General features: G+C 50.0%; 1 protein-coding gene across 4 annotated transcripts in view; it reads left to right on the top strand.

Moving 5' to 3' along the window:
* The window catches only part of TPRG1 (tumor protein p63 regulated 1), a 112,332-nt gene that overhangs the window by 8,585 nt on the left and 80,124 nt on the right, over positions 1–23,623 (top strand). Inside the window, exon 1 of one of the 4 annotated variants that reach the window (XM_039488986.1) lies at positions 20,712–21,749. The exons of 2 other annotated variants lie outside the window; for them this stretch is intronic. The gene's annotated coding sequence lies outside the window, so the exon portion shown is untranslated. Of the gene's footprint in view, positions 1–20,711; positions 23,500–23,623 lie in introns of those variants that run through there. One more of the 4 variants, XM_039488984.1, reaches the window with a different exon arrangement.

Genomic DNA, 23,623 nt, shown 5'->3' with positions numbered 1-23,623 from the left:
TGAAATGCCAAAAGGTAACAAGTGGTATAAGGAGTGGGCAAAGGAAAAGGAGATGTTGGGACATTTCAGTTTTAACAATCGAACCTGTTATAGGTTGTGACAAAGGAGATGGGGTGGGGGGCGGGGGAGAAGGTGCTAGCCTGGGGATTGCAAACATGGATTCAGTTCCCTGCTTCGCCACACACCCTGGGCAAGACACGTGGGACTAGATTCACACACAGACTTTGGTGCCTAACTGCCACTTTAGGTGCCTAAATCCCAGTGCGGTTCACAAAGCCCCCTCGTTACTTTTAGCCCAGCGGTGCAGGTGCTCCCCTGGAATGTGGGTGACCCCGGCTTCAAATCCCCCCTCGGCTTCGTGAATCCCAGTGATTTTCTAGGCCCCTAAGAGTTAGGTGTGGTGATGCTGATCGTCACCACACCCAACCTTCTCTGTGAATCTAGCTCTTAGTCACCTGGTGCCTCAGTTTCCCCTCTGGACAATGGAATAATGGCCTTGCTCTGCCTCCCAGATTGTGAGGCGCTCAGATACTGTGGTGCTGGGGGCCAGATAAGCACCTTAGATGGAAAAGAAAAATGAAACATGGCCTTGATTCCAGGCAGGTGGAAAGTCCCCTTGCCAAGTTAACTTGGTGGAGTGAGGAATCCAGCCCTCTATCTTTAGTGTCTCCCTTTAGCAGGGAGAAATGCTTTACAGACATGGGGCAAGCTCTTCAAAGAGCTCTGGGCCAGGTTTCCAAGTGCTCAGGACCCAGGCTGCTCAACGGGTCTGAAAATCTGGCTACTAATTTTGGAGCCTCGGTGGGAGCTGAGGTCTTTTGAAAAATCTGGTCCTTTGAGTCTTATCCCGCACCATAGTTGTCAATGGGAGTTTTGCCACTTAATTTCAGTGGAGCAGGATCGGACCCTTCCTTTGAACCTGCCCACAACCAAGTCATTTGCAAACTGTGTCCCTGGTTAGGACTGGAACAAATCAAGATTCTCTCCTCCAACTCCTCTCTCATCCCTCCCCACCCATGTACACACTGGGATAGAATTCCTGTTGGGTAAATGGTGCCCTCGTGTCGGGCCAGCAATTTGTCCTGGCTTGTACGATGTGGTGCACAGTGTGTTCTGGCTTCCCCTGCCCGGGACATCTGGAGAAGATGTTGCATTTGCAGCCAATTTGTAAATGTTTGTGACGCAGGGGGGCAAAGTGCCTTGCTCTCACCCGTGGTACAGGCAAGAGGGCAGAGGCAATAGCTGCTATCTAGGGTGCCTGAGCCTGAAGACGCTAAGATATTTTGGTGCCTAAAGCCTCTAGTGGAAGCATTCGGTTCATTTCTCCACTTTCAGCACCTAAATACCTGTAAAAATCTGACCCTAAATGTTCTCAGGTCTCCTACTGAGCTCAGAACTTCCTGGGATTGGGCCCACAGCGTAGGCCAGATAAGCATATTGGCTGTCCCAGAACTATAAAAGACCCTGGGACATGGAGCGCGGGAACACCCTAGGGCAACAGGAGTCTGTTTATTGCCAGGTCCCTTCCCTGTAGTATAGCAGCACTTAGCTATATGGGGCCTGATTCTCAATTGTATTGAGGCCACTTCATGCAGCTCGGGCATTGGCACCCACTTCGAGGCCCCTTTGCGCTGCTGGAGAGGAGTAAAGGTTCAGAGACGGGCCACTAGGATGATCCGAGGAATGGAAAACCTGTCTTATGAAAGGAGACTCAAAGAGCTTGGCTTGTTTAGCCTAACCAAACGAAGGCTGAGAGAGGATATGATTGCTCTTTATAAATATATCAGAGGGATAAATATCAGGGAGGAAGAGGAATTATTTAAGCATAGTACCAATGTGGACACAAGAACAAATGGATATAAACTGGACACTAGGAAGTTTAGACTTGAAATCAGACGAAGGTTTCTAACCATTAGAGGAGTGAAGTTCTGGAACAGCCTCCCAAGGGGAGTAGTGGGGGCAAAAGACATAGCTGACTTTAAGACTAAGCTTGATAAGTTTATGAAAGGGATGGTATGATGGGATAGCCTAATTTTGGCAATTAATTTTGGCAATTGATCTTTGATTATCAGCAGGTAAGTATGCCCAGTGGTCTGTGATGGGATGTTAGATGGGACGGGATCTGAGTTACTGCAGAGAATTCTTTCCTGGGTGCTGGCGGGTGAGTCTTGCCCACATGCTCAGGGTTTAACTGATCGCCATATTTGGGGTCGGGAAGGAATTTTCCTCCAGGGCAGATTGGCAGAGGCCTTGGAGGTTTTTTGCCTTCCTCTGTAGCGTGGGGCACAGGTCACTTGCTGGAGGATTCTCTGCAGCTTGAGGTCTTCAAACCACAATTTGGAGACTTCAATAACTCAGACATAGGTTAGGGGTTTGTTATAGAAGTGGATGGGTAGGATTCTGTGGCTTGCGTTGTGCAGGAGGTCAGACTAGATGATCATAATGGTCCCTTCTGACCTTTGAGTCTATGAGACTCGGGCCTGTAACAGGGAGACCAGGTGCATTGGCTTCTGGGAGATGAGGCCCCAGATTCTCAGCCCCCTATTCTGGCCACATGCCCCCACACAGATCATGCAGGGTGGCCATTCTAGGCCCTAGCTGGCCATCTGGCATCGGTGTAGGGGAGCCGTCCCGGTGCATGGCAAAGCGTGCGCTAAGGGGCAGTGTAAACTAACTGGATCGGATTTGTTTTCAGGTGAGCCCGGGCCCTGGGGCTGCAGGCCTCACTTCACAGAGCAAGCCGCAGGGCAGCCTTCCCCGGCTCTGCCTGCTCTGTGCTCACCAAGGCCTTGGGCTGTCTACTGGGGCTGCCTGCCAGCGAGTGCCCGCGGTGGTGGAGGTGGCCTTGGGGATGTGACGTCCGAGCCCTCCAGGAATCGGACAGGTCTCCACTCATCTTCCCCCCTCTTATGCAGGCTACAGAGCCGTCAGGCCATCCCTCCCCGCTCCTGCGGCCTTCTCTGGCTCACTGAACTGCTAAGTGAAGATATTTCCTTCTGTCCTCTTGGGTTTTGTAACCCATTTGTCCTGATATATAGCAGACAAAGGACAATTACTCCTGCTCCCTCCGCTAACTCCGGATTGTAATAACCCTGCAGAACACTGATCCTCTCCTTTTCTGTGGCAGGGTTCGCAGTCAGCAGGGGAGAGTATTTAGTCGTAAGGGGGAAGCACCTACCTGCACTGCCATGTACATTATCTAAACCAGGCACAGAGCCATGCTTTACCTCTGGAGGGTGCTTTATATGCACCACTCAGTCTTCACAATGCTCCAGCCAGGTGCAGGTAATGTCTCTGGGCATCCTCTCCAAATCAGCTTAAGAAAGGACTTCGCCCCCCCCTCCTCCCCCCCAAGAATTCATCCCAGGTTGTACAGTGCCCCTAGGAGGCAGTTTAGGGCTTTGGGCGTTAGTCAGCACTTTGTGGACCCTCATGCAGTGCAGACATGATCAGCCCAGTTCACCATGTTGTATTTCACTGTTGAGTCTCAGAGCTTTAAATTTCTTCCAGGAGCCTGGGGCTCTGTAGGAGTCAGATCAATGTTTTCCCTCTTTTGCAAATGCAGAAGTGGGCTAGATAACTTCATCGTGTTGTCCAAAGCCATAGCGGGGCAGTGTCAGTGACGGATTTATAACTGTGGAGTTAGGGACTCCCTGATCCTGTGCTCTCATGAGATCACTCTGGCTGTCCTCCCCGTGTTCAGCCCAGATGTTACTTGGGATAATTCCTCTTTCCAAACAAACAACAGAGTTCCTGGTAATGCAGAGTTGAGACGTTGGGACGAGTTGTCAGCCTCATCATGAGGATGAAGATTATTATGGAAGACATAATATTATAATATAGACATAATATAGACAGAAGTATTCTTGCCAGCAAGTTAAAGAAGTATGGGCTGGATGAATGGACGGTAAGGTGGATAGAAAACTGGCTAGATGGTCAGGCTCAACGGGTAGTGATCAATGGTTCCATGTCTAGTTGGCAGCTGGTATCAAGTGGAGTGCCCCAAGGATCGGTGCTGGGGCCGGTTTTGTTCAATATCTTCATTAACGATCTGGAGGATGGTGTGGACTGCACCCTTAGCAAGTTTGCAGATGACACTAAACTGGGAGGAGTGGTTGATACGCTGGAGGGTAGGGATAGGATACAGAGGGACCTAGACAAATTAGAGGATTGGGCCAAAAGAAATATGATGAGGTTCAACAAGGACAAGTGCAGAGTCCTGCACTTAGGACGGAAGAATCCCATGCACTGCTACAGACTAGGGACCGAATGGCTGGGCAGCAGTTCTGCAGAAAAGGACCTAGGGGTTACGGTGGACGAAAAGCTGAATATGAGTCAACAGTGTGCCCTTGTTGCCAAGAAGGCTAATGGCATTTTGGGTTGTATAAGTAGGGGCATTTCCAGCAGATCGAGGGATGTGATCATTCCCCTCTATTCAGCACTGGTGAGGCCTCATTTGGAGTAGTGTGTCCAGTTTTGGGCCCCACACTACAAGAAGGATGTGAATAAATTGGAGAGAGTCCAGCGGAGGGCAACAAAAATGATGAGGGGGCTGGAGCACATGACTTATGAGGAGAGGCTGAGGGAACTGGGATTGTTTAGTCTGCAGAAGAGAAGAATGAGGGGGGATTTGATAGCTGCTTTCAACTACCTGAAAGGGGGTTCCAAAGGGGATGGATCTAGACTGTTCTTAATGGTAGAAGATGACAGAACAAGGAGTAATGGTCTCAAGTTGCAGCGGGGGAGGTTTAGGTTGGACATTAGGAAAAACTTTTTCACTAGTAGGGTGGTGAAGCACTGGAATGGGTTACCTAGGGAGGTGGTGGAATCTCCTTCCTTAGAGGTTTTTAAGGTCAGGCTTGAGAAAGCCCTGGCTGGGGTGATTTAGTTGGAGTTGGTCCTGCTTTGAGCAGGGAGTGGGACTAGATACCTGCTGAGGTCCCTTCCAACCCTGAGATTCTATGATTCTATGACAGACACTGTGTGAGTATGAAATTATTTTCGCAACTCACAGACCAGCAGATAAATACACTTGCTTCCTCCCAAAATATGTAACAAAAAAGCCTTCCTTGTATTCTGTGGGTTGTGCATTTTCATGTGCTCATTCCCCAGGGCCCATTTTGAAATTGTTCTAATTTATCAAAGGGGGAGGGGAAATGAAATAATTCTGTTGCAAATGGCATTGATTTGACTGCAAAGTCATGACAGCTGTTCCTGTCTCTGAGGAGAATAAAAGAGGAATTCCTGATTCCTTTTCCTTTTTTTTTTTTTAATGGGGGGTGGGGAAGGGGTGAAGGAATTTGACGCATTGAGAATGCAATGCATTTTGGAAGCAGTTCTGATGGGCACTTTAATGTTATATGCGTGAGAATGAACAGTAATAACAATAATAATAAAAGTTCAGAACACTTTCTGTCTTTCAGATTTACATTTGGGTCTGTTGCAGTAGTGATAAGTGAACACCGATGTGGGTAAATGTATTTGGAGCAGTGGGTTGTGGTTGCAGCTTGAGCTTGTCAGTTTCAAGTCTTTTTAAAGGAAGACCCTGCAGAATATATAATGCAGCTACTCGAATAGCAATAATAATATTAAAAATACCCTCCTGAACTCTGTTCCATTAAATATGAAAATTTAAAGACTTAACAAACCACTTTTCTCTGCCTCTCTCTCTCCAACAAACAAAAGCTCCTGCGTGGAGCCAGAAATTACTCATCGAGGGACGAGCTCAGGCGAGGATGTTGTCGATGGCTTTTTGTGAATAAAGCATTTAGTTCTAACGGGAGCGTGTCATCTCCTGCCCAGTGCTCGGGTAGAACAGCCATTGTGCTCGCTGGCACTCCATCAAACTGCTTCTCGGGCACAGTTACTGGAGTAAGTGCATTTACATGCACTGAGATGGCTGATGCTGGGAAGAGTTTTCTTAAATAACAAGACACAGGTTATTATGCGCATTAGCGTTATTATTTTTTGAAGTGTCTTAGCCCTTTGGAGACTGCAGGTACTTAATAATATGTTGTATTATATAGTGCCAATCCGTTCTGGTACCCCAGGTGCTTGACAATCAAATACAGATTAACCTTTAGCTGTCCCTCTCATTTCGATCTAGCTGGCTACCCTTACTGCTAGCTTGTGCAGGTTGTGTCCAGCCCTGGTAAGAGGTGGGGTGACTCCACACCAACCTTTGGGAAGTTGCTGGAGAGATGATCCCTCAGGATGGATGATTTCTCCCAGGCCTGCTTAGTCTGCATGAATTCTGCACCATTCATTAGGGTGGCACCAGTTGGTCCCCATGGTGTGCTGGCCCAGTTCCACGGCCTGGTTTGGAGGCGGAGCATGGACATGGCTCCGCCTCCTCCCCACCCCTTTCCAGCTGATTTGCTCCCTGGTGGGCAGTCTCTGTTCACAGGGATGGCTGTTGTGGTTGACACAAAGGGGAGGAGCCTTGTTGCATGCTCCCAGCCGCAAGGGCCAGTCATAATCCAACCCTTCTGGCAGTCATCACCACGCCCATGGGAACCGTCCAATGGTTCAGGAAGCTGCTATCAGAGAGGTGGGAGGGGTTCTGGCCAATGGGAGATTGGGGAAGTCTGGAGCTGTGGCCACAGCGAAGCCTGTTGTATCGGACTGTCTTTGCGCAGTAAGAAGCAGGTTCTCCAGGGGTGTCTCTGGGACCTGAAGCTGGCGGTACCAAAGAACAATAGGGTGAGCTGATATTGGCAATAATTCTGGTGCCTCTGCAACACCTCAGAGAGGTGGTTCCCAGCACCACAGTGCTGTTGTCGTGCTGCTCCCCGTCACTCGGCACCCCATCATAAATCCCAGAACGGGAGACCGTGTGCTGAGGGCCCCAGCGTATAATCCGTCCCTCAGAAACCAACCTGCGTGGGGTCAGTGCCAGTGAACTGAATGCAGCTGCAGGGATCACTGCCGTACAGCTCTGGGGCTCCTGGAGAATCCGTGGGGTGCTGCTTGGATTTCCCTTGGCAGCACCTCCTCGTAGTTCCCAGTGCACGCGTTCATGGTCAGCATGACAGGAGGCAACCAATCGCTTCCCTCTCACAAGGGTCCGTGAAGAGGCTGCTTCTGCTGGGAATTGAATCAAGGACCCTTGGGGCCACAACTGTTCACTCTTCCACTGGAGAAGAGACTCCCTCGTCGGTGGTAATGGTAGTCACAGTTATGCGCATGTAGCCACTGGTCAGTGTGTGTCCTGTGTCCCCCCACTCCCCTTTCCATGATCTACGGAGGAGATGAGTTTGCAGCTACAGCACTTGGTTCTACAGAGAATCCATGTTCAATCCCCGTGATAGTCAAGATGGCAACCTTAGATCATCTTTTCCAGGCCTCTGGCTACTACGTGGCAGGCTCATCAGCACCTGCTGCTCATTCACCTGCTGAATCTGAGCCGCGGAAGTTATTGGTCCGGTTTATTTTGCTTTCAGGGAATTTAGTGCTGGTGGGGAAAAAAATTGTCAGACCGACAGCTGTGGAGCCAGGGACAACTAGGCTGCAGGTGTGCAACCTCCCCCGCCCCCCGCACTCCAGTGAGCCGCTGCCGTCTGACATGGAGGAGAGCTTGGTCTCTTCAGTCCATTCAGCCCTAGTCTTGTCATTTCCAGTTCTGACCATGCACGCGTCACAGGGGTATTTCAGTGCCTTGGCTGCCCTGAGTTTGCCAGCACATTGTCATGTTTGTTGGTGGGTTTTGGTGTATGGAAACCTCCTCACTTGGAAGTGGGCTGAGACCAGGACCCCCTTTCACAAAGGCCACCAAACAATAGTCTCAGTGATGACTTTCCCTCGCCAGTGCTCTGGGCTGCATTTGAGCGGCCTAGTCTCTTGGTTCTTCTGCAGCATCCCTGTTAGCGAAGAAGAGGCATAGACTGGTTTGCAAGGAACGCGGAAACTGGCAGGCACCGTATCATGGGCTTATAAAATGTCTTAGTTGTGAAGCTGCCTCTGCCAAGCAGGTAGGTATTTCTGGCTTTAGTAGGGGTTCATGAGTTCAGGTGGACCCTCAGAAATCATGAAGCCACGGGTGCCAAACCTGAGGGGCATTGTGACTCCATGTGCCCGGTGACAAAGTCCGGAGCGGGAAGTGGACCTGGTGGGACAGGAGCCACCACTGCAGGGGTGAGTGTGGAGCAGGCTTGCTTTCTGCCACCTTCCAGGCCTCCTCTCTGCATTGGGCCAGGGTTAGTGTTGCAGTGCTGGGGCAGAGGAATCTGCTGGGAGTGGTCGGAGTCCTCCTTGGTTACAACTCAAAATCAAGTCCAAGAAGAGTTTAGCATTGTGCATCCATTGAATCGGGAGGTTACAAAGCCCGGCAGTATTTCTTTGTCCTTTTCTCTTCACAGTCTGTTTTTTTTCTTGTGACCCTTTCATACGTCATGTGCAGGGGGGGGCAGGGACAGAGAGAAAATTACTGCCTGAAATAGATCCTGAATAGCAGAAGATCAAAATAGACAACCTCTGGCTTTGCTGGATGAGTCACTGCCACAGCAAGGGATGTAAAAAAACAAAACAAAAAGCCAAAAAAACAAGCGCGTGGACCCTAGTTAGTGTTAGCACTCAGGCCTGGAGAAGGAAATAACAGCTCAGGGAGGAGATACTGACATTTAGGAACTTCAAAGAAACTTTAAAAACGAGACAGAAGGGCTAAGTGAATTCTCAGGAGGATTAGTCGAGAGCTGGCTGCTGCGTACTACTTGGTCAGTAGCAAAGCTAGTGTGAAATGATTTCATCAGCCACAGCAGGAGTTTGATTTCTCAACAGATGCTGGCTCACATTGAGAAAGTCCATTTGTCTCCCAGAGGCATCATTCCCAGTATCTTCGCGTGTCGTCTCACCCGGTGACGTAAGCAGGCATTTAGGGCAGCATGGTTGTGCAATGAGTAGGCTAGAATGTATGTGACCTCTCTCTCTCCACCACAGGTGGAATCAGAGTTCCTCCCGTGTGTGTTGCAGACCTGTGTTGCCAAACACTGAGCTCTTAGAGGGCCAGGAGGCTTTGCTTTTGGAGCAAGATTTGGTGCGTTCTAGCTCTAATGCTGCCACAAACTTTTGAGTGACACATGGCACAGGGACACTATCAGTTCCTAAGTGGCTGCATATATGCTAGATAATACTTAGTCCTGCCATGAGTGCAGGGGACTGGACTAGAGACCTCTCAAGGTCCCTTCCAGTTCTATGATTCTATAGGTGCAGCTGGTAGCACCTCCTATAGCAAAAGTTGCCTAACTTGTTCCATTCTAAGCTCCAGTTTTCAGTTGGCTATAATTTCCCCAAACATTCCCTGTTTGGGCTAGAATTTTCCATGCTGGGGGTCTACCCAATGCTGTATTGTTTTGGAAAGCATCAGGTAAAAAGGTTCAGCCATTTCTGAAAACCAGGTTAGCGAAAAGTAGGTTGTTTTCTTCACGTTCAAAAACACTTACAACCATTTTGTGGAGAAGTTCTAGCAACCCCTTGTTTTGGAGCAGGGCCTTGAAATTTGGCAGGGGGAGTTGCTCTGGTGTCCTGGATGTGCCTTTTCCCATCTCTATAAACATTCACTCAAACTCACCCAAGTTATAAGCCTCTGGAAAAGCACAGTTTGTGCATGCTCGGATGGGTTTGTTAGGGTTTGGGAGCTAAATTCTCTGAAGATTCCGTCTACATTGAGCATGCTCCAGCGCCAGGCTGCAGGGGCTGAGCAGGACTTCCCCCGCAATTACTCCTCCCAGCTGCTGGGAGCCACTGTAGCAATGAGTTCTGGCACCGAGAGGAGGGACACACTCTTTCTTGTGCTCTGAGGCTTGTACGTTGGCCAAATTTGGGCAAATTTTCATGGAGACAGCCAGATGTCACAGCAGCCCCTGCTGCCACATTCCAAGACTCTGCTCCAAAGCATGCAGTTGCCAGAGTTTCTCAATGAAACAGTTGTAAGAATTTTTTTTTTAACGTGGGCAAAACTGTGTATTTTTTCCCATTTCAGACTGATGTCCTGTGAAAACAGTAGCAGGGGCTCATGTGATTAAAGACTGTATCATAATGTACACGCCCAAGAGGGGCAAATTAAGGTTGCACAGGCAACCTTAATACTGGCATTTCTTGTCTTTTGAGTGCTTGCCTTTTCAACCTTCATATTCTTTTAACATCTTTTGGAGGGGGATGTAATTATAATATATAATCAACCTGAGACTTGAACCCAGACCTCAAATCTGTAGAATTTCAGAGGGATAAGAACCAAGCCCTTTGATCCAAAACACGTTTCTGGGGTTTTGGTTCTGTGATCCACTTACTGCTTGACCTCTCTACTGAACCTGCAGATGTAGTGCCAGCAATGCTGATTAAATTGTTCTCTGGACCCCTGTTCATTAGGAGCAAGGGTGAAGCCACGCAGCTCCGTCCAGCTGGCTATGACCTTTGGTTACTCCAGTTGTAAGCGAAAGGTTTCATTTCTTCCATGAACGTTTCCAGTTGCATGTCTGATATGCAGAGGCATTAACCTCTCATGCTGAGATACTCCATCTTCGCATGGCAAAGACACAGGTAGCAGCCAAGTCGTCTGGGCTCTTGTAAAGCAAAGGTCACCAGCAGAGTTGGGGAAAGAGACAGAGAGGCTAGAGGTGAGGGCTGGATGCTACATGTTTTCCTCTAGTTCCCTTTTAACTGAGCTAGGAGATTATGATGACACCCCATCCCACACACCCCTCCACCCTCTGGGCCCAGGCGCTTCTCCTCCTAATCTTCGTTGTCTCCACTGCATACTTGTTTAGATCTTCTCCACAGCAAAATGACAGAAAATGCAGCAGTTGCCCTGCTCTGGGCCTGACCCAGAGCCTCTGGAAGCCTGTGGGAGTCTTTCCATTTGTGTCACTGGGCTTTGGGCCTGGCCTGTGTGTCCTCCTTCTCTCACGCGCTCGTTTTGCATTTCCATTTCCCACCACAGCTCCCCTGCCGACAGCCACCTGATCCCCTGGTCTCTTAGTCCCTGAGCCCTCTCGGCCTTCTTCGTTCAGTTCTGAGGGGACAGCCACAGCAGAGCTGGGCCACCTGGCCCTTGGTTGCTAGTCCGTGCTGTGTGGCAGCTACCAGCCGATTGTACTGTGCACATGAATGCTTTACTGAGCTCAGACGGGGTCTGTCTTTCGTTGAGTTTCTTGCTCTCCATCCATTTTCTCATGTGAATTTGACTAAGGCTCAATTCAAGGTCAAGTTGCCTGGCCTAGTTTCCAGGAAGAATCTTGGGTGCCCTCTTGACTCCCCACCTAGTCTTTCATCATTAGACCCTTTGCTTCTAGGTGGTACCGAGTTGTACATGTTGTCACAGCTCACTGCTATGGGCAGATACTCTTCAGGAAATAGCCCTGGGCATAGCCTGCAGTATCCAAGCTGAGAGAAGTGTTTCATTTACCAAGTTCTCGCCATCCGGTTACAGGCACTGTCAGAAACACTGATACCACGTAGTGTCGTCTTGCCCTTCTGCCAAGTAGGTGTATGCTACTGTTCCAACTGGGTGTTTGGCCACTGCATAGATTATAAGCCCAGAAGGGCCCACTGTGATCATGTAGTCTGTCCGCTTGTGTAACACAGGTGATAGGACTTCTCTGAAATCATGGGCAGATAATTCTCCAGTGTCCTTAACCATGATGCCCATCTACCACAGCTTTGGCTGCTGGAACCAAACCTATCAAACCTTTGGGAGTCCTGTGTGTCCCTAGCTAGAAGAGCTGTAACTAACCGAGGTGAGGCAGGAGAAGTGTCCCTGCACCACATCCCCGAGGCTTCTGCTGGGGATGGGATGGGAGGCACTGGGGCTTCCTCCAGCTGGTGGCTTCTGCCAGGGACAGGTCAAGGGCCCGCTCAGGGAGAGGGGCTCCCCTCGTCTTGTGGTTTCTGCTGGGAACAGGGACAGAGTTGGGGAGTGCGGGGTCTTCACCCACCCAGCGCTGCTGCCCGGGAGCAGGGTTGGGGGGCAGGGGCTTCTCCCGTCCCACCTGCCTGGTGGCTTCAGCCAATTTTTTCTGGGGCCCCTGGGCACAGGCCCTGTTGGCACCATGGCTAATCCACTGCTGCATGTGGCCACGGCCACCATCGCTGGGAAATCTGCCTGAAGAGATGGGCCTAGAACTCTGATCCTTTAGTTTCAATCACACCTGAGCTGAAGAAGATCTTCACTTAGCAGGCAGCAATCGTAGGTCTGTGATCTCCTCTGCTCCTAGTCATTAGCAGCCAATATTACAGATATACACACCAGGCTAATACATTCAAACCTCACACCCCATGGTTGGGTTAAAAAATGTCTAAGTGCCACATGCATCCAGTTCCCCTTATTTGAGTCTCTTGGATTCAGGCCGCTGATTTGCCCTGGGAAGATCCGATGTTTCCTATCTACTCAGGGGGCTGATTTTTTTTTTCATGCCTCACTACAGTCCTAATAAGGACTGACAAAGTGGGTATTCACCCATGAAAGCTCATGCTCCAATATGTCTGTTAGTCTATAAGGTGCCACAGGACTCTTTGCTGCTTTGACAGATCCAGACTAACATGGCTTCCCCTCTGATACTCGAGTCCTAATAAGTGCATTCATGCTCAAACTTCCTGAGGTGAATGGCACCAAAAGGGCTGTCAGTCTTGGGGAGATCTTGCTTGTGATTGGGGGCTCAATATTGTACCCAAGCGGTAAGGCTATGTTTTAGTCACGGGTATTTTTAGTAAAAGTCATGGACAGGTCACGGGCAATAAACAAAAATTCACGGGCCGGTGACCTGTCCATGACTTTTACTGTATACCCCTGACTAGATCTTGGGTGTTCTGGGGATGCAGCTGGTGCTTGAGGGGGCACCCCAGGGCTGCTGGGGCTCGGGGTGGGTGGGAGGGAGCCACCAGAGCACCTCCTGGTGCCCGGGGGGGGCTCTGGGGTGCCCGCTGGTGCTCGGGGAGGGGGGTCGTAGAAGTGCCGCTGCTGGCAGGGGCCACCAGGGACCACCGCCACTGTCAGGAGGCAGCCTGGGACTGGTGCCGCTGGTCACTGCCAGCCCCAGGGCCACCGGAGCCACTGGCAGGGGACACCCCGTGATCACCGCTGTTGCTGGGGGGGGAGGGGCTGGCCCTGGGGGCAAGCACACCTGCAGTCTGCAGAAGTCCTGGAATCCGTGACCAACTCGCAGCCTTACGTTACCAGTCAGCAATGGCACTGTGTTAGTGGTAAGCTGGTCCATTGGCTAAAGCGCCAGAGCTGATTCCCATCCAGCACCCTGCGGGGGAGAAGAGGAATAAAACGAACTAGCTCAGAATCAGCCACAGAGGCGATTGTCTCCAGTTTGGAGGCTGAGGTCATGCCGGGGACAAGCAGATCGACCAAAACCAGAACGAAGGGCTTGTCTACACTGTCACTTTACAGCACTGCAACTTTCTCGCTTGGGGGTGTGAAATAAAAAAAGAAAGAAAACCCCACAGCGACGCCAAAGGAAAAGAAAATTGCGCTTTTTCAAAGGGAAAACATGTGATGTCCTTAACGACCAAACAAAAGGGCTTTGATGTGAACATCCAGTTCCAGCTGTGAACAGAACTTTGCTTTCAGATCTTCCACACAGCTTGCGTTCGGCTGGCTCAGCTGTGCTGAAGCCAGGTCAGGCAGCAGCAGCTCCTCCCCTAGCCAAGGGCAGATGGATCAGCTGCGGTGTGGGGAGCTCCCGGCCCAGTTCTCCCCCCGGCATGCCGATTTTATTCTAGTAGCCCAGAGCCATGGCCTGCCTCCTTCCTTCCTCAGTATCTCTTTCCTGCCCAGAAAAGGTGCAGCTTTGCTGGAAGGGATGTCTAGGGTGGTGTGTTTCTTTCCCTGGTCTGTAACGAGGGACTCTCACCGATCAGTTCAATTGGGGGAGGGGTCTGAAATGCATGTGTAGCCTACCACCACAGCTGATGCATGCAAATAGAAAGCCAGCCGCACGGGGGCTACAAAACAGGGCACTACCTTCCATGGAAACTTACGAGGTAACACATTGCACCCTGCCGTTACCTCCTCTGAAACAGAAACCGCTATAGGTGCATTCATCTTTAAGCAACCTAGAACATTGTAATCTGTGTTCTGGGTAGAAATATGGGAATTTTATACTGGAGCAGACTCCAGTCTGGTATCCTGGCTCTGCAGTAGCTGGTAACATACTTTGGATGAAAATTATGTCATGTCCCCACCCCTTCCCACATAATGCACCGGGCTAATTGTGCAATTCCAAACATGATGGCGGGGGGTGCTTCCTTCCTGACCCCAGTGGTGATTGGCTGATGCCCTGAAGTATGAGGTTAGATAACACTTCTCTTTGCTCTTGTAGCTACAAAGATTATTAATGACTATAAAATGATCCAGCCAAATATTTGACTTGGTGACATTCAGTGGCAGTGAATCCTGCAGGTTGGCTGTATGCTGGGGGGCGGGGAAGAATATTTTTCTTTATGCTTAGGAGGAAGACGTAAATGCCACATAACGATGCTAACTGTGCAACGCTATCCCACCCGGATGGGGAAGGATTTCTTCCTGATCCCACATGGCAATCAGCTTATCCCCCCGGCAGCATGTGGATTATGTTTCGGTCAATCACTTTTGTTCATATGGTTTCACTGGGTTTTGAAATATGTTTGTTCTAACTATTACCGTACTGGTGCCCGTGGAGGGTGCTGGGCTGCTAACCCTGGAGAACGAAGGCCTCCGTACAGCCCCATCAAAGGCAGCAGCCGTGCAAGCTGTCCCTCCACCACCCTGGCATTGGGCCTCAGGGGCAGGGCAGTTTGGTCTCCATGGCCCAGCCAGTCCTTGACCTCCCTGAGCAGACTGCTGAGAAAGAGGCCAGTGGGTACCAATTGAACCGTGATGTGGATTTTTGTGACGTGGAACCCTTGGCCACTTGGACTGAGGCCACCAAACTATTTCCCGCCAGCTGCTGGAGGAGCTTTTGGTCTCCACCAGCCTAGGCTGATTCCAAACCATAAACCTGAGGAGAACATATAAGCTGCATGGCTCACGGTCTAGACAAGGCAGGAACCATTCAAGTCCAGAATACACCAAATACACAGTCTATGAAGCTCCAGCAAAATTACAACCACTGACACAAACTCTCCAAGCTGACATCTTTCTCATCTTGCTCTGACATATGATTTCCAAGGAATATAATTTCCAAGGTGTAAACTCCCCTCCTCTGACTGAATTTACCTGCTGGCTGTCAGCTAACAAGAGCGGCATTTGACAGGACTGATATTGCTGTTTGTATCATCAGACGATTACAAGTCTGTCTACGATTCATAATTTGACTAACAACTCAAGACAATTATTATTACTATTATTATTTCTCCCTGGCAAACAAATCCCACAGCCACTTTCTCCTGGCATCCGCTCCAGTTTTCTCTGGAAAGCCAAATATCTTTTTTTCAACATTTCAGCCATACTCCCCCACATCTTGCTAACTTTACAGTCCCCCATGGTATCTGTGTGCAGTGAACTGAGCTGTTGAGACTAAATGTAATTTGCAATCAAGCTTCTGTTAACATACAAATGTACCGGCTGGTCTCCTGCAATATGGATTCTCATTCTGTCTAGCATATGGTAGCATTAAATCCAGTCCATGCGATGTCTCTTCTTACCATGTTGTCAATCCTGGTGGAGTGGAGAATCCTAAAACAAGCACATGAGAAACATATTTTGGGATTCGGCTCCTCTGACAGAGCTTGACGGGAGCTGTCCATAGAGATACCTTGTGCCTTGAAAGTAACTAGCTCTGTCAGCTGTCCAAAGCACGGTCATGAAACCGATTCAAACACTGATGCAAAAGCCGTGTACTTCCTGAGCCAGGTACCGCATAGGGAGAAGGGGCGAGGAGGGCTAGATGCGAGTTCATTATTGACAAGTTAAAAAGCTGGAAGCTGCTTCCCCTTCTGCCAGGCTTGATTCAGGAGTATCTGGCCTAGTCTGGGGCACAAAGCCAATATTTACATAAAGACTTGAAATAAATGTAGGTTAAACAGGGAGAAATACATCTGACAAGGCAAAAAAGGCTTTTATCCAGTAAGCAGATATATGAATGTCATTCCAGTTCTGACTCTTTGTAGGATGCTTACAAAAATCTCTTCCTTCCCTTTGCCTTGTGAGCTGTTTTATATTTTATTTTGCATCATTAGCGTCGTTAATAATTCAACATGTTTTCTCACTCTCTGCTCTGACGGGCATTCTCCGCCATTCACTCTCTCTGGAGCTCAGAGGGGTTTCTGCCTTAGCCAAAGAGATGTGAGCTGGATCCTGTGAGATGAGCCCAAACTAAGAGCTCCCCTTCTGTCCCGTCCCAACCCCGCTCTGAAATGTGGGGGACACTGGCATCTGAAGCTGAACTTTGCAGTTCAGCCCCGGTCCTCAATGCTGCATGAAAAATCTTGGCTCCACTAATCTGTACTCCTGTTACGGAACTACGAGTTCTTCTTTGGCGACCTGAATCTTCCCCTTTGGAGAGCCTTGCAGTTAAAACCTTGGTCCAAGTGCCAATGAGATGTTTGTGTCTAGTGGCCCCCAAGTTAGGACAGCATCCTTTAGCACCAGCTTCAGTCTCAATGACATCACCCGGCTTTAAACATGAGCGTAAAGTTATGCATGTGTTTCATGAGTATATTGGCTGAACCATGTGCTTCAGTAATTTTCTCACTTGGAGCCTTAGCACACTTAATTGTGAACCACTGTAAGCTGTGGGTGGGTTTCTCCTTGCTCACAGGGGTCACTTTGGGCTGTGTAGCATGAGGCTAGCCCTTGTTGGTCAGATTGAGGCTGGGTGATGTGACTGCAGAATGCAGTTCTTAGCCGTACAAATGTCTATGACACGCCCTTCTTTTTTGAGAGGTATTAAGTGATTTGCCTCAATAGCATTCACACAGGCTCTGTCCCAGTTATTTGTTTCTCTGGTAATCATCCACATATTTATGTAAGAAGAAAAATGCATCAGAATAACTGTGGTTTTGCAAAGGAAATAACTGAAGAGAGAGCATCTGAAGAGGGAAGAGAAGGATTTTTTAAAAAGGCATTTTCTTTGTTATGAATCTCCATCTGCAGGTTGCGTGGTCTGAAATCTTTACCTTTGCAGGACCCTGGCCCCCTGCCTCAGTTGTGTAGGATGGACAAAAGCAGCACCCCTGAGGTGCTTGCCATGGAAAATATCGGCTGACCTCAGCCCCCACATGTTTGCTTGCTCTGCCTGGCAGAGTCCAGCGTCGATGCCTTGGATTTCTGCCCAGACTACCCTCCCAGCCCTAAAAAGCCAGTGCCCTGTTTTTCAGAGGTGCTGAGTACTCGTAGTTCCCATGGACGTTGACTGCTGTCCTAGCAGTTCTGCCCAGCTGAGGGTGCTTAGCATCTCAGGCTGCTTGTGTGCCTGTCCCCTGTGGCACTCATCTGAAAGAGCCCCGGGTTATGTCGTACCCTTGTTATTATAAGTGGGCACCTCTCAGAGTGGAGGCTCTAGGGCAGAGCTGCCGGTACTTGGCCTGGTACTTCAACCTTGTGACACTGGCTTTGGCTGGCCAGAATCTGAACGGCCCAACAGAGCCACTTTCCACGATGAATTCTGGGTCCTGCCTCTGTTCTGGCCTCAGTGACCCACCATTGCCTGCTTCCAATTCAGCTGAGCATGCTCTGATTGATAGCGGAGGCTGGGCTGGTCCAAACCCCACCCATGGAAAGCCTTTCCTGGGGCACAATGGGGTGTGTTCACTTGTCATCTGTGCATGTCAGGACCAATCCTGAGCTAATCCCACAAGGTTTGGAGACTGAGATTGGATGAGCAGCCTGAGGTCCCTGATCCCCCTTCAAACGCTGAGCTGATGGCTTCTGAGTGGCCTGGGAAACTTGCACATGTCTGCCCAGTCCCTAGAGGACACTGGCAAATTCACCACTGGAGCTGCTACTAATTGGAATCTTTTAGTCTGCAGTCTCAGCAGGGAGGCCGAGAGAGGTGACTGAGATAGGACGAATAAACTCCTGTCTCACTCCTAGGAGTGGTTGCTGCAGGACGGCTACTTTGGTGGAACATTTCCGCTGCTGCATTCCATGCTGTACCAGTCCTCTTGGGCAGAAAAGTTCATCGGTTTTTGGACTGCCAGCCCAGCTTCTTTCACTAGCACTAATTGCATTGAAAACCTCATAGAAAGAGAAGCACTGTGTGGACAATAGAAAGGGATTAAAATGCTGACATTCACCTGCCTGCATTAAAGCATGATGCAATGAAAAATGAAGAAGCATGTATAGAGGAAGTGGATTATGGGCCAGGAATTCCAGGAGTTTAAACTCGGGACTTTCTAAAGAGTCAGTGATTTTGGAAAGGGGAAGTTAGATGCAGACTCCTGGAGAAAGGGGAATCAGATAATAGATAATGACATTGCTAAGGAAGAACAGTACTGGTTATAGCAAAAGGCTGGTGCTTCTTCCCTATGTGATATCATCAAGGAAAACCACTTACGGTCCTGATCCAAAGCCCATTGCAGTTGGTGGAAAGACCTCAACTAACATCAGTGGGCTTTGGTGGAGACCGTAGGATTACATCACCAATTCTCCCAATCCAACATGTTTCAAAGCAATTTATAATAATGCCTCCAAAAACGTGTTGGAGGGCACGTGGAGGAAGAGGATATGTACTTTCATGTCTGGTAGGACTCCCCTAAGGTGCAGTTATTCTTGGAATAAATGTTTAAGATCACAGGAACTAAGCAACCAGTGGATACATTCATTCTCTTATGGGGACTTACAGGGTAAGTGCCTGTAAATGCCACTTTGACCTCCTATCTTTTGGTGTCCACCAGATGCTCTATGGCTGGATTTTGGAAGAAGAAATCCCTTCACCCAGAAGTTTCTTCCTAGCTCTGTAGACTCCGAGGCACTAGTGGTGGAGAATTATTGGACAGCCAAAGATCAAGATCTTCTGACTTATATACAACCTAGCGTCTGTTTACAGAAGATGAAGGAAAGGACATCTCCATAGTAACCTGCAAAGCAGGCAAGGGTACATCTTCCATTGTGAGCTGATCTTCAATATACTGATATGTCAATTCAAAAAAAAAAAAGAGTATTGTCTGGGTCTGTAACTTCTATTACAAACCTTAGGAAAGACATACAGACCTATGCTCTTAAGAGCTGGCTTGACTGAGAAAGGGAGGATTCCCTCTTTCTTCCCTTCATTCATTTTTCATGTCTGAAAATCAGAAGCTAAAATGAAATCTGAACAGGCCTCAGTTGCCATCACCTCTAACTATCTGCGAACATTTTGGTCTGCTCGTCCATTGTTTGATTAGGGCAGTAGCAGGATAGAGTTGGTGGAGGTGCTGGCTACACTATGAGATTGTGTTCACTGCCTCAATGAGCTTGAGTGACTCTGCCGGAGCTCGGACGGCTGGAGTGAGAGTGGCCATGCTGGGAAATCATGCTCAAGCTACACGGTGTTTGGATTAGCAGAGTGATTGAATTAGCATCTGGTGAGTAACGCTAACTTGGGTTTGTGGTCTGCAGCTGCATCCCCCTTGCATTTCTAGTTCTAGCATTAGCTTCAACCGCCCCCCCTGCCCCAAACGAGCCAGCTAGCTCAAATGTAGACCCCACTTCATAGGCGCTAGAGATTTTTGTGTATGGACAGGAATCGGGATAGAGGTGCCACTTGAGTTATACCTCGAGCTACCACCAGTGGCGTAGCCAGGTTTTCAGTGTAGGGGGAGCAAACATAAAAAAGGCCCCCCCTTGGCTCCTCCTCTGGCCACGCCCCCTTGGCTCCTCCTCTGGCCACGCCCCCTTGGCTCCTCCCATTTCCCCCCCAGATTAACCCTGGGACCGGCTCAGGACTCCTGTGGGCTTCCTGGGGGTGCGGATACCCCCCCATCCCTCCGCGGTCCCAGGAGAGTCTCTCCTGCCCAGCGCACTCTGGAGGTATCCCCCACCGGGCTGTGCCGCCTGGCCCCACCCACGGGGTCCCGTCCCCCCTGCCCCAGACTCCAGGCTCCTGTGCCGCACCAGAGCCCCAGCGTCCCGACAGCCCACCCTGCGCCCCTCCCCTGCGGGCCCAGCCCTGGGGAGCCCCTCACCCAGACCCCCCAGGGCAAGGCACTGGACGCCCCCCCCGGCTCACCTTCCGTCCTGCGCCGCCGCCTGTCCCCGGCCTGCTCCCGGCGCTCGGCGCGCTCCATGCGGGGCTTGCCAGCCAGGCGGCCTTAAAGTCGCAGGGGCCCTTTCGCCTCCCCCGGCCCACCGCATTAGCAGGGGGCGGGGAGTGCTTGGCTGCCGAGCCCTGAGCCGAGGAGCCGGCCCCCTCGCTCCTCCAGCTGTGTCTGCTGCCCCCCCCCCCCACGGCCCTCCGGCTGCGCTGATGGCAGCGCCGGCCAGCAGGTGCCGCGCCTGCCGCCCTGAGGAGAAGCGGCAGCTTCCTCTTAACCCCGCTAGCTACACTACTGGCTACCACTGCAAGGTATGCTGTTTTATATAGTGATATCCCAGTAGTACATGGCAGATGCATAGAATCATGGAAATGTAGGGCTGGAAGGGATCTCGAGAGGTCATCTAGTCCATCCCGCTGGCTGACACAGGGTTAAGCATCCCTGGATATAGCTTGGAATCTCACCAATGGGAAGAACTGGACATTGTCAGATGATTGAGCTAAGTGACTGGGGTGCCAAGATAGAAGGGGCATTTGCATTCCTTCCGTATGAGAATCAAGTTTTGCTTAAAGCGTTACGAGCAAACTAAACAGCAGTTTATTCTCAAGACAACATGCTCAGTACTTTGAACTTCAAAGGAGTTGGGATTTGTGCTGGGAAAACTCCAGTAGCTCTGGAGTTGCAGTTCATACAAATACCCTAAAGTTCAGCTGCTTATTGGGATCTCTGCAAACCTGGGCTTGGAAATCTAGAGAGAGCACGTTTTCCTCACCAGATTTCTGGGGCTCTGCTCCTGGTTGGGTTGGAAACAGCCTAGTGCTTGACAGCCTGGCAGACGGAGATGGAAATGAAAAATAACATGGGAAATAAATTCAACTTTTTTTTTAAACCTCAGAAAAAGTTTAACTCCAGCTTGGGCTGAGTTGAGGGGACAAGATTTGTGGGACACGTTAGCCAAGAAGATTCCTTAATGCCAAGTTTTATTTTCAAGTGTTTAGAAGGAGTGGAGAAGCCAAAGGAGAATTCGGTGATGTCTCTCAATCCATCCTTCTTTATGCATTTCCCACTCTGCGCCTGTTTTGCTGCATTGCCTCTTCCACTTGGAACAGCCGCGTCAGTCTTTGCTCTCCCTTTGCCAGCAGTAATCCTGCAATAATCAATAATCCTCAAACTGCTGCCATCTGCTTTCTGGAGCAGGGCTGATTTTTAAACATCCAAACTCCGGTCAGAAAGGAGCGTGTCAGGACGCAGCGTGCGCAATGGAATGGTGTGCTGGTGATGAAGCAATCCGACCTAGGTGTCCTGGAGTAGGTAAATGGGAATGTGATTAGGAAACGCCTAATAATATCCCTGCCTGTCTGTCTTTAAAAAAAAAAAAAAAGGCACATTTCCTCAGGGGTATCAATCAGCTTTGTCTCTGGAACAAAATGTACTTCCGTTTTGACACGCACAGCATGGTGCTATCAGCTGCCATTTGCTGCCACCGGATGGCCAAATGAGTTATGGCAGCAGGAGGGTGCAGACGTTTACCTTCGCCTGGGATCCCACCTTGTGGAAGGAACAGAGATCATGCATATTTGGCAGCATCCATCTGATAGGTGGGAGAGCTCCAGATCACTTCCTGGTGGTTGCAGGGAGGGCGGACGGTCTCCTTGGGTCTCCCACCTGCTGTGTATGCAATCCTGAGCTGGTGGTGTGACTCTCCTGCTAGTATTTCCCACAGTGACCTGTGCGCCTTGTTCCCTTCGATGTTGAGTGCTGTTTTCAGCTGCTCCGCCGTCCTCACCACTCACCCAGGAGGCACAGAGCAGCGCAAGCAGCCCCACGAAGCCCTGCATTCTTGCTGCCGATGCTGCACTGGTGGCTCTCCCTGTAACTTGCCCCTTGATCTCCACTCCCAGCGCTGGCAGCAGGACTGGAGTGCGGGGCTCCGGGGCTCAAAGTGTAAGAACTACGCACTCCAGTGAGGTGTTCCTAGGGCCTGGTGACTGCCCTGCCTGGAGGCGATGCCCCTGCTCCCTGTGCTGGCAGAGCAGTGGCATCTCCCGCATGCCACTTGACAGTGTTTTGTTCTTCTATCTCGATCCCAGCATCCCGTTTCAGCTGCCCCCGAGTTGGGGTAGGGAACAATATGTAGGGCCGGTCCCCATCCGGAGCCTGCTGTCATTAGATTAGCACTTGTAACCAATCTCACTTCCTCCCGTTTGCCCTTCATTGTCAACTGCAGCTCCCGTGCCATCCCCGCTGGGTAGAAAGTCAAGTTCAATGAAAGGCAAGGGGGAGGCTGAGTGCCAGGGAGAGCCTCCTCTACAACAGCGTCCAATCTAAAAATACACGAGAGAGGGTGCGCGAACGGGGCGTCCTTATCGCTTGGGTTAGCAGTGCCTTGCTCTGCTGGGCGAGTGATGTTCTAGTCCTCCCCCATCCGCGATGATTTGTTATTTCCACCGGGGCAGAGGCTAGGAACCTCATCCAAGGACCAGGCCCTGCTGTCTTGGGTACTGTACAGACATGTAATGAAGAAGTCAGTCCCTGTCCCAAAGAGCTCAGAATCTACATATCAGACAGGACGTGAGAAATGGATGAAACGGACAGAGGGGAGGTAGTTGGGTTAGGAGGAGATAACCAGAAAGTGAACGGAGTTAAGCAGAAGTTGATCCTTCTTGCCTCTCCTGAGTCAGCCTTTGTTCCACTGCAGCGATGATCTTTCTTTGCCAGCTGCTCTGATGATCTGATTCCTCCCTCGCTGATGCCACCCTGCCTGCTGTAACTCACTCATACTCCTGTCCTTGTCCCTCAAGGCTCCGCACAACCCTGGACCGGCCTGTCTCTTGTATCTCATTCTGCAATGTCTTCCTCTCCCTTCCCAATACCACCAGCAGTTGCAGTTCTCCCTTCGTTCCCTTCTCCGTGCTCCACCTTGTTGTCCCCCGCACCTGGGATGACCTGTCGGTGCGGATGTGCCACACCCTTTCAGATCCCTCCTAGGGACTCACTTCCTCTTCAATGCCCACAAACACTGACACGCTATAATTGTTATTGCATAATTATGGTAGTGCTCCCCAGGTGCTTTCCGAACACATAAAGCGGGAAGGTCTCTGCATCTGTACCTCTGCGCTTTACTGGATGGAATCGTGTGGACCTACCTATATTCATAGACTTTTAAGGCCAGAAGAGACCATTATGATCATCTAGTCTGACTTCCTGCGTAACACAAACCATGTGACTTCCTTGTATTAATTCCTGCTTTCAGTTCAATTACTCTGTTTAAACTAGAGCAAGCCTTTTAGAAAAACATCGAGGCTTGATTTCAAAATTGCCCGTAATGGAAAAACACTACAGCGCTTGGTAAGTTGTTCCTGTAATTAATTACTCTCGCTGTTAAAAATGTGCACCTTTTTTTCCAGGCTGAATGTGTCTAGCTTTAGCTTCCAGCCTTCTGATCTTGTTAGGCCTTGGTATAGGTGGAGAT

Source organism: Mauremys reevesii, linkage group 9 (assembly GCF_016161935.1).
Source record: "Mauremys reevesii isolate NIE-2019 linkage group 9, ASM1616193v1, whole genome shotgun sequence".
NCBI classification, from domain to species: Eukaryota; Metazoa; Chordata; order Testudines; family Geoemydidae; genus Mauremys; species Mauremys reevesii.
The sequence above is the reverse complement of the archived record's forward strand: the minus strand, read 5'-3'. Positions and strand labels throughout refer to the sequence as shown.